At 48.1% G+C, this 10798-nt stretch overlaps 1 long non-coding RNA gene across 1 annotated transcript; it reads right to left on the minus strand.

The window, feature by feature from the left end:
* Nucleotides 1-315: 315 nt before the first annotated feature.
* On the minus strand, nt 316-1301 carry LOC130458737 (uncharacterized). Its single transcript, XR_008918138.1, has 2 exons — nt 1101-1301; nt 316-515 (listed from the first exon to the last, which is right to left on the minus strand). It is a non-coding gene; the product is annotated as an uncharacterized LOC130458737 (long non-coding RNA).
* Nucleotides 1302-10798: the final 9497 nt, after the last annotated feature.

Genomic DNA, 10798 nt, shown 5'->3' on the forward strand with positions numbered 1-10798 from the left:
TACAAAAATTCTTTTTAATTTAATATCATCAAAATTATTCATTTTAAATCTTGTAATGTTCTCTATCTCTTGTGTGGTCTTAATTTTTTTTTTACTTTCTCAGAGGTTTGAGAGGTATACTATTCTATTTTAATTTATTTTAACCTGATTTACTTATCATTTCCCTTTTAATATTTAAGTCATTTACCTATTTTAAATTTATCTTGGAATAGGGCAACACTGGCAAAGGCTTGGCATGCACGCAGAGTCGGCATTCTGGGAGTGGCTCCATTTCCTCTCTTCCCAGTGCCCAAGGACATTTTTTGCAAAATTGCGAACCTTTCACTTCTGGGGTTTAATTTTGCTAAGCCACAAAGTTGCAGGAAAGAAAATACTGAAGGTAGTTGGTGTCTCCTCTTCTCTGAAGATGTTTTTCCTTGTCTCACATTTTCACACTCCTCTCCTCTCTCCAATCTTATCCACCTTTGTTATGCTTCCATTTATATGGATATGACCAAGATCAGGGCCCACCAAAGCTGCCAGGAGAAAAAGAAGGGGTTTCCTAGGAAGCAGAGGAGGGGGCTTCCACCCAATCTGGGGTAATGCTGAAGGCTGACCCCCTCCCCCTCCCTGGGAGTGTCGGCCGGGGGACACAGCCCAATCCAGCTCCCTGCCTCCAGTAGCTCAATGCACTGCCCTATTGGAATCTGCGCCTGCTGTGGTTCCTACCACTGGCGAACCTGGGCGGATTCTTTTGACTGCATGCGGCTCACCTGGATTTCATGCAGCTGATTTAATGTGCATCTACAGACAACGGGGACTCTAGAAGCCCCAAACCTGTAGCCTAGAACGATTAAATGAACCCCAGCTTACTTAGCTGAAGGGCCAAGGGGGGGGGGGGGTTGACCTGGTCACTCCGGAGTTCCTTGGGAGGGAAAGTCCTACTTCCTGCCTCTCAGACTAACCACAGGGTCTCTTTTGTCCCCAAGGTGTCTCCCCTCAGGCCAAAGCCCTTTACCGAGGGGGCTGGGCCTGGGCTGGGTCTTTCCCTTTGGGGCCCTGGTAAAGCATCCGCCCCTCACTGGTATTCCTGTCTGGAGCTCCTCATTTTCCTTTCTTACCATTATAAAGTCAATCAACCATCCCTCTCATCTTTAGCCCCCAAGTTTAAGCTCCTCAACTTCGAAGTGGGCATCTAGCGCCACCGCAGTGGTTTACAAGCCGCCTTCCCCAACCCCGGCTTCCCTCGGCATTTCCCGGATGAAGGCCCGGAGCTGAGCCTGTCCACGGAGACCGGAGGCCGTCAACGGTGAGGGGCGCGTTCTGACAGGGCTGCCTCCAAGTTCTCGAGGATCAATGGGCCGCTTTTACTTGCGCGGCCCCAGAGTGGGGCGGGGCTTCGGAGGGCCAGCCCGAGTTTATCTCCTGCCTCCTTAGCACTGATCAATTGCGGTGGCTTCCTAAACCGATAACTTCCGGACTTTCTACTCCGCGGAGGCCGCGTCTGTGATTGAGAACAAGGCTCGGAAGCGCCGGCTAGGAAGACTAGAGAAGCTGGACAGAAGGACAGAGAAGGACAACAAGGCCGGGAGAGGCTTTGAGCTCATTCCATTCAGTCACCCGTTGAGGGCACCCGATTTAGGGGAAGCGGAACATGTTATCAGATATTTGCAGCAGTGGCAGATCAACGAGGGATTTGACTTGTTCTGCTTGGATCTGCTGGGAATGATTAGGAGCAAAAGACAGACGTTTCAGGGGAGAATTAGTCTGGGGAGAAACTGTGCAACATGTAGAAGGGCCCATTGGTTCAGCCAATCAGAACCAGTCTAGTGTGAGAAGCCATCCATCCACCCTGCCATGCGAGCCAGGGCCAAATGAACCCCATTCTCCTCCAGCATGGCCATGGACTGAAGCTGCCGGCATTGATCAGGAATTCCCCTTCCGGGAAGAGGTAGCATGTGAATTCCTTTTAGCGCCACGATTTCCCTGAAGATGTCGTTTCCTCACCCAAGAACCCCCAAAGGAAGGCTCCTGGCGGAGATTCCAAGCCCAGGCAATGGAAACAGATTTGGTGAAACATGAGCTGCCTGAGAGTGGCCTTAGTTTACTCAGCTTAGCCTGGGGCAATGGGTTCTTTTAGCAAAGACTCCTGGGAATCTGGAGTCAGGAAAACTGAGAGAAACTATTCTGGAAAAGCCAATTCTCAACTGAATCAACCAACTATGCAATCAAGAAATATTGATTCACGTATTCGCTGTGCCAGGCATTATACTAACTTACGGGGACACCAAGAAAAAGTAAAAACAAGCCAATCTGAGCCAACAACTTCTGTTATAATGTGGGAGAAACATCTAGAACTCAGAAACAGAAGTATTCAGCATTAAAAGGGAAGCACCTCGTTTTATTTTCATACATTTTCAACAGAAATTTCCATCTAGATGTCAGGAAATGAGTACAATTGTCAAATAAAGTTTGTTCCTTTCCTATTTAACGCAGAGCTTTGTTCAGCTAAGGCACACGGAGTGTGTCTGGATGACAACTTTAACTCATAAAAATGAGAAAACTGCTGGCAGCCCCTCAAGGGTGGCTAAAAATCTCTGCACTCAGAATACCTCTGAAACAGAGGCCTTAAGTCCCTGTGTCTCCCTAGCAACAAAACCAGTGCCCTTTGAATTGGGACTCAGGCACACTCAATTTAAATGCTATGGAGTCTTCCAGACCTACCTGTTTTGTTCAGAACTATCAAGGCACACAGCATTTCAAAAAATGGCTCCCCTTTTCATTTCCAGTAGTTTTGCTCAGTGTGCCTAGGTCCAGAGCCAAGGCAAAATGAGTGCTCGGGCCATATTCCACAAGCCTGTGATCAGTCCTTAAAAGTGGTTTTTCTTCTAGCTTAGAAGTAAGCAGTGTGATGAAAGGCAGTACAAGTGATGGGAGAGTTTCTTTCTCTTTATTCTCCCCATATATCATTGGCCATTCTTTTGGAGAGATTGAATGAAGGCATCCAGCCAATATCAGAGAGAGGGAAATCAAGGACATGTAGACGCAAGAAGCTAGCCACTATAGGGGGGAAATCGTCTTCAAAGAGCATAAGCCTCATGGACAGAAAGAAGTTCTAGGTATTATTTGGACCTATTACAGAGCTAGACTGATGGGGAAACTCAAGAGAATTTTCAAAGAAGGGCTCTAGAGTCAGGAGTTATCCGTGATCTTGGTGTTCTATATTTCAGTCAAAATATTAGGACATCTACTCATCTGCCTTAAGCCCTCCAAAAGCATCTCCTGTAGAAGTTCAGTATCGAGTAGGGAAGAAAGCCAACTGCCTCGTCTTGTTCCCTCCTGTTATTGATCTCCTCATTTTATTTTTAATGCTTTTCTTTCCATATGGCTTGGCATGATGAGTTTTCTGGTTTTCTTTGTTTAATTTTATTTTTATCGTCTTGCATAACACACATGCATACTGGTCACTGATGTAAGAGCAAACTCAGACATAACCAAAACCCCCAAATAGAACCAGAAATACTCTGATAGGAAAGACAACTCCAACAGTCGGTTCTCTGGATGTGGATAGCACTCTCTGTCATAAGTCTTTCAGGATGGTTGCACATCATTGCATTGCTGAGAGTAGCCAACTTTCCATGAATAATCATTGGCCAATATCACTGTCATTGTATGCAATGTTTGCCCAGTTCTGCTTATTTTACTCTGCATCACTTTGTACAGGTCTTTCCAGTTTGTTTGTTTGTTTTTTTTTTCTGAAATAATCTTGCTTAGCTCTCCTTATAGTGCAATAGTATTCTATCACCAGCATGTACCACCATTTGTTCTGCCATTCCCCAATTGGTAGACATCTTCTCCATTTCTAGTTCTCTGCCACGACAAAAAGAGCTTCCACAAATATTTTTGTACCAGTATGTCCTTTTCCCTTTTTTAGATACAGACTCAGTCGTGGTATATCAGATAAAAGTAGATGCAGTTTTGTAGCCCTTTTGGTAGAGTTCCAAATTGCCCTCCTAAATCATTGCATCAGTTTACGACTCCACCAGCAATGCATTAGTGTTCCAATTTTGCCACATCTTCAATATACCAATTTCCTTTATTGCCATTTTGGTTAATCTAGTAAGTGTGAGATACTACCTCAGCATTGCTTTAATTTGCATTTCTCCAATTGAATGATTCAGAACATTTTTTTTATATGATTATTGATGGCTTTAGTTTCTTCATCTGAAAATTGCTTTATCATCTCCTTTGACCATTTGTCAATTAGGGAATGGCTTGTAGTCTTATGAATTTAACTTAGTTCTCTGTAAGTTTGAGAAATTAGACCTTTATCAGAGAAATTGTTTAGAAAATTTTTTCCCAGTTTAGTTTTTCCTTCTAATCTTGGTTACATTAGTTTTGTTTGTACAAAAGTGTTTTAGTTTAATATAATAAAAACAGTAACTGTACATTTTATGTCTTATAATGCTTTCTATCTCTTATTCAGGCATAAATTCTTCCCTTCTCCAAAGATCTGCCAGGTAAACTATTCTGTTTTCCCCTAATTTAGTTATGGGATCTTATAGCTATGGTTTTCTTTTTGCTATGACAATATCTATTAAATTCATCATTCTTAAGTTTATTTTGAAATTTATCACTACTGTGCTGAGCGGATAGGAAAGAATCCCTTCTTCCATGACAATGATGGAGGTAAGTAATGTGTTTGAGAGGTGGAAGTGCCAGGCCTTTGGGGGCCTATTTTTACAGGATGAAAAATCAGATATGGCTGGGTGACTTGGCAAAACCATGAGGTGAATCTCCTAGACTTTCAGGAAATCTGAACCAGATGGAGCCTCGAGTGAAACACTGGCCACCAAGCTAAGCTCCTTCGAGGTCACCATTCCATATTTCCAGCACCGGTCCCTGACACTGAGTTGCCAATAAACCAACTACTGTTCATGACTCAGCCTTTTGTCTGATACATATCAGATAACTGAGGATGTCTGTGGCCATGCCTTTGTGCCCTGTGCACTCTTGATCCTTCTCTTGGATCTTTACGGTTTCATGAGCTCCACACACAGAGGTCCACCAGCCAAAGAAAATGGAAAAGGTACTAATCTCTGGGTGAGCCCTTTGGCTTACAGAAAACCAATCTAATGCCTTTTACTAGTTAGCAGCCTTTACTATCACTAGGGGAAGTGGTGTCAGCTTATCCTATAAAACAGGTCTAGAGAGTTAATTGTCTCATGTTTTAGGAGGCAGCTGGGAGTGGGGCACCATAGTACTTTAGGAACTGAGATGCGAGTCAGGAAGACCCGGGTTCAAATGTGACTTCAGATGCTTATTAGCCATGTGATCCTTGACAAGTCCCTTCACGCTGTCTGATTTAGGGTTCTTGTCTGTAAACATCCCTACGTCCCAGAGTTATATTTATAAAGTACTTAGTCAGCACAATGCCAAGCATGGAGTTCTCATGGAATGCTTCCTTCCTTCCTTCCTTCCTTCCTTCCTTCCTTCCTTCCTTCCTTCCTTCCTTCCTTCCTTCCTTCCTTCCTTCCTTCCTTCCTTCCTACCTTCCTCCCTCCCTTCCCTCCCTCCCTCCCTCCATCCTTCCCTCCCTTCCCTCCCTCCCTCCCTCCCTCCCTCCCTTCTTTCTCCCTCCCTCCCTCCCTCCCTTCCTTCCTTCCTTCCTTCCTTCCTTCCTTCCTTCCTTCCTTCCTTCCTTCCTTCCTTCCTTCCTTCCTTCCTTCCTTCCTTCCTTCCTTCCTTCCTCCCTCTTTCCCTCCCTTCCTTTAAAGATCTGCAGCAGTGGCTTTCCTCTCTTTCACACGGGATGGTACCTTTTATGCGCCTCTCTTAGGAAGGCCGGAGCTGGGCCCTCCACACCTCAGAGCATGGTTTCCTAATGTGACACAACCTCTCCCAGAATTCGAGAGGTGAATCGTGTCTGCCGTGAGTAGGTGTGAAGGGTTCAGGGTGCGCCGTTCTCTTTTAGCGCGGACTTCTGAATGTTCTGGAGTCCCGCTGGGTTGTGTGACTGGTTGTTGTGTTGTCATCATCCTCACTGTGGTTGTGCAGCGGGAGAGGAGGTGGAGCACACAATTGTAGCGGCAGCCGGTGCTGTTCTCAGGCCTCCAAACACAGCTTTGCCCAACAGCTATCATTTCCGTCCGTGGTCAGCAGCTGGCCTGGCAAAGGCTGCCCTGCCTCCTGCAGCCCCTAACACACGGGCACACTTTAGTCTCTCCACCAAGTGTCACTATTTACAGTCCCTGGACCGGGGGGGGGGGGGGGTCGGAATACTCTCAAATTGCCTCGTTACTGAATCCCCTCATCTCTGCCTGAGCCCCGGATCCCCCCCACCCCGTCCCATTTTTAGAGGCTCCCCTTCAAGTCCTGGCCCTCGTCCACGGCCGGGTCAGAGGCTGCAGTGGCGGAGTGTGCTGGAGACAGAACGGGGAAGTGTGTTTGTGATTCACTTTTCCATGCAGTGTTTGTTGGTGACCTTTTAGCCTCCCCTTCCCCAAACAGTGGGTTCTTCCAAAGACTTTGGAAGTGTAAACCTCAGGGAGAACATTTGGAAATCCCAGCGTCCTGGCGGCCTTCAGTCAGTTCACAAAAGCCGGGGGACGTCTGCTAGGCCAGGCTGAGCATCAGCTGAAAGGGTCTCTGGAAGACGGTCTCGGACAGACATGGACATAGGCACGGACATAGACACAGACATAGGCACGGACATAGACACGGACATAGACATGGACATAAGCACGGACATAGGCACGGACATAGACACAGACATAGGCACGGACATAGACACGGACATAGGCACGGACATAGGCACGGACATAGACACGTGGCTTTTGTTTCGAGAAAGCAAAGCAAACGGCAATGTGTCAGTGAAATTCTCGCCGCTCCAGTTCTCCAGGCCACTGATGGGCTCCACAAAAGGCACACGGGAGTTCTGGCTTTTCAGCTGTTCCCCACAAGGGCAACAATTTCCTGCCTTTGCTTCTGGGCTCCTCAGTTGGAGACAAGGAATGAGGTGCTGATGATTGGAGGATGGATCATCCCTTGAACACTAACTGAGCTCAAAGGGAAAGGGGGAGAGGGCAGAAAGGAGAAGCATTTGGGGGCAGAAAGGTCTCCAAGAGGAAATGCTCCCGAGGGATGGATAAGCCACTATCCACCTTCCCCCCAACCTGCCGCTCACATACCACTTACCACCTCAAGCTGTCGCGGACTCGCTGCATCTCCATTTGTGTGGTTTCTCCCCAAAGAGCATTAGCTCCTTGAGAGCAGCAGCTTTGGAATGAATCTGAGAACCGTGCCATCAGCCCAGAGAGAAGGGTCTTCGAGGGCCCCATCTCTCCCCCAGTCCTCTCCATTTACAGGGGACAATCGTCAGACTTCCCCGTGGTCCGCCCTCCTCGAGGGTCTCTTTTCTCAAGTATAGAGAGAAGGGAAAGGAAAGAAGGGACTGGACACTGGATCGTGTGTTGGGGAGCTTAGAGCAATCCCCCAAAATGCTCAAGTCAGTTTGGGATTTTTATGGTGGTTTAATTACAATAGAGGGAAGGAATTAAGAAGAAGAGAGAGAGAAAAGGGTATAAGTTCTCTCTGGCCTAGCCTAAGCCAAGGGAAGTTGAGAGAATTCAGCCACGAGGCCTCCTCAGAAGATTAAAGCTAGCTCAGCTTCCAGCTACGAGGTCTCCTCTGAGATGAGGGGCCAAAGGAAAGAAGGAATCAGCCTAACCACTCACCCAGGTCACTCGGGGAAGACGCCTCACCTAACCCATGCTACAGAGCTTCTCCAGTCACCTCACTGGCAAGCCACAAATGCCAAAATGCTGCCCAGCACTCCCCATGCTGTCGACAGAGAGAGACCAACGTCTCCAAGAACAAGAGTGAAAGAGAGAGCCAGAGAGAGGAAGTGACACGAAATATAGAGGCAGTTCTTTACATCACTTCCTGTGTCTCACATGTACCAATAGTCGCTTAAGCTTGATTTAGGACAGCCCAGGGGGTCTATCAGATGTTTCTGATTTGTCACATGCTAGCACATATCTGTCATAGGCCATCCTCCTCACAGTTAATCCTTAAGTAGGGGTGTCGACATTCCTGGTTGCTAGAATTCTAAAGACTAAGCAGGGTGGAATAAATCTAAAATTCACAGCACCTCCTGACAGATTAATTTCTCATTCGCTCTGCCTGTGGGCAAGGAAGGCCTAGATCCCTGAAGATCCCAGGCTCTCTGGGGTGGGACATAGAGAATTAAGCAGAATGAATGCAAAGGGACCCACAGAGTCCAAATTTGATAGCATTACTTTAGAGCAGACCCTGGAAGAGGGGTAGGTGTGTGTGTGTGTGTGTGTGTGTGTGTGTGTGTGTGTGTGTGTGTGTGTACACACACACACGTGTCCTTAGTTTACCGTCCAGGTCCTCCTTCCTTCATTCTTCAAGATTTCCCAGGGCCCTTCCTCTTCGATCATGGAGTGCTAGATAGGTATCGTGTGCAGACCTTCCTCCCCTTCCCAAGCTCTGGTCCAGCACTTTGTTCCTTGACTTACCCAAACCCCAAACCTTCTTGATCTCCTCGAGACAGCTGTGCCTGAAGCTCCGGCAGCTGTCCTGTTAAAGAAGCTCCGAACCCCAGCAAAGCTGATCCTGAGAAGACGAGGACGTCGGAACCTTTAGGAGTCCAGGGCGACGCCCCAGGTACAATGGGCAGGCTGAGGAAGAGAAAGTGCAGAGGAGACCAGTGGGCAGGGAGCTTTCTCCCTCTGGTGCTCTCACAGCTGTCCTGGGGCCCATCTTGCCCGTCTTGGGCTTGCATTGGGAATGAGCTTGGGGCTCTGGACGTGTGGGCTTGGCTGGGCACTGGCGGCGTTTCCAAGCCTCTCCATGGGCATCACGCTTGGTCTTCTTCCATCTTCTTCCATCCCAACCTCTCCCTTTAGAGGGGCAGATTTTCTCCTGGGAAACATTTTTATGCAGAAATGCAAAAGCCAATAAACCACGTTACAAAAATTGCTGACGGCACTTAAAAGGAAAGCAGGCTTCGCAGGACCGTGACATTTGGTAAATGTTGCTTCCCGTTTGGAGCCAGCTTCCCTTGGCTTCCGGGCACGCGGAGCCACGGCATTGGATCGGCGACCTCTGCAAGAAATGGAACATGGAAAGGCGGAAGGTGGAATCGCGGAGTCACACACAGAATCAGAGAGCGCTAGAGCGCAAAGGGACCCCAGGGCCATCAACTCTTCCCAATAGCTGGGCAAGAGGGCCCCCAGTCAATTCCTCATTCACAGAAAAAGCCCTTATTCAGCATTTGCAGTGGGCCCGGCTCTCTCCTGCCGGGGGGGGGACACAAAGGTAAAAATTAATAGGCCCCTTTTCAAGGAGAGGCTAAGCACTGGGGGAAATGTTATCCAAAGATAAACACATGTGTACACACATATGCATGCATGTACATGCGTGTCGGTACATATACACCCAGCTAATACCAGGTCATTTTTTTAAGCCCTCTCCTTCTATCTTGGAATCAATACTGTGTATTGGTTTCAAGACAGAAGAGCAGTAAGAGCTAGGTAATGGGGGTTCAGTGACTTGCCCAGGGTCACACAGCAGGGAAGTGTCTGAGGCCACATTTGAACCCAGGACCTCCCGTCTCTAGGCCTGTCTCTCTATCCACTGAGCAGCCCAGCTGCCCCCAATGAGGTAATTTTGATGGGGAAAGGCCGTGATGTCTGGGGCAATCCGGACTGGCCTCTTGGTGATGCTTGAGATGAGCTTTGATGAAAACTAGAGACACCAAGAGCAAGGCTGGGGAGTGACTACATTCCAGGCATGGGGAACGGCCTGCAGAATGTCATGGACGCAGCTGGTGAAGCAACAAAGGTGAAGAACAGCAAAGAATAAACCTGGAAATCCTTGCCTGCAGTTGGAGGAAATGGCCAAAAACGATGCAAAGTAAATACCAAAGAAAGTAGGGAGAAAAGAGGCAGCCGCAGACGCAGGAGGGGGTCACCAAAGGCTTCCCATTGAGGGTAGCGTTGGAGCTGCGCTGAGCTTGGCAGGGTGGCCGATTTTCTCGGGAGCAGAGAGGAGCACTGAAAGCTCATGCTGAGAGCAGAGTGGTCTTGGCTCCATCATTTCTTGTGCTCTTGAGATTTGGGGGTATTTTCCTCCTTTGAAGTCTGAACCAAGGCACCCCCTTAGTATAATGGGGAGAGGATCTATCTGGGAACCCGGAAGACCCAGCTCAGACCCTGCTTATGACACAGGGTGATTTTCGACCCTGTTCTTGTCCTGAGCTTCTTCGTGCCCCAGACAACCTTTCCGAAGAATGAGCCACAGAATGGTTGCTGATCTGTCCCAGAGAAGGGCTTCCGTCCACTGTGGAAATCACAAATCTAGGCCAGATGACATGCATCCTTATCAGGCTTGCGCTGAACTATTCAGCTCTTGGAGAGGGCTCCAATGGCAACACTGCCCCAAACAGGGATGGCGACTCTTTTGGAGGATTTGTAGGTAAAGTGACTAATCCATAGGGAGCTAGGGATGGTCCTGGGTCCATCGAAGACTGTGGGGAATGGAATGAGCCCAGATCTTCTTGTTAATTAACTGAGTCAGATAATTTTCTAGACTACGTTGGATTACCTGCGGCTCTTCATCGCTTCCTTCTTCTCGCCCCGGCCGCACCCCAACACAAACTGTAGGGGGTCACCTGGTCAAGCTTCAAGCCCGGAGAAGTCACTCCTGGAAGAGGCATGTCCAAGCCTGGGGACCAGAGACAGGCCTGGCTGGATGTCAGATACACGCCATCTCCCCATCAAGCTAGAACATT

This window comes from Monodelphis domestica, chromosome 1 (genome assembly GCF_027887165.1).
Source record: "Monodelphis domestica isolate mMonDom1 chromosome 1, mMonDom1.pri, whole genome shotgun sequence".
NCBI lineage: Eukaryota > Metazoa > Chordata > Mammalia > Didelphimorphia > Didelphidae > Monodelphis > Monodelphis domestica.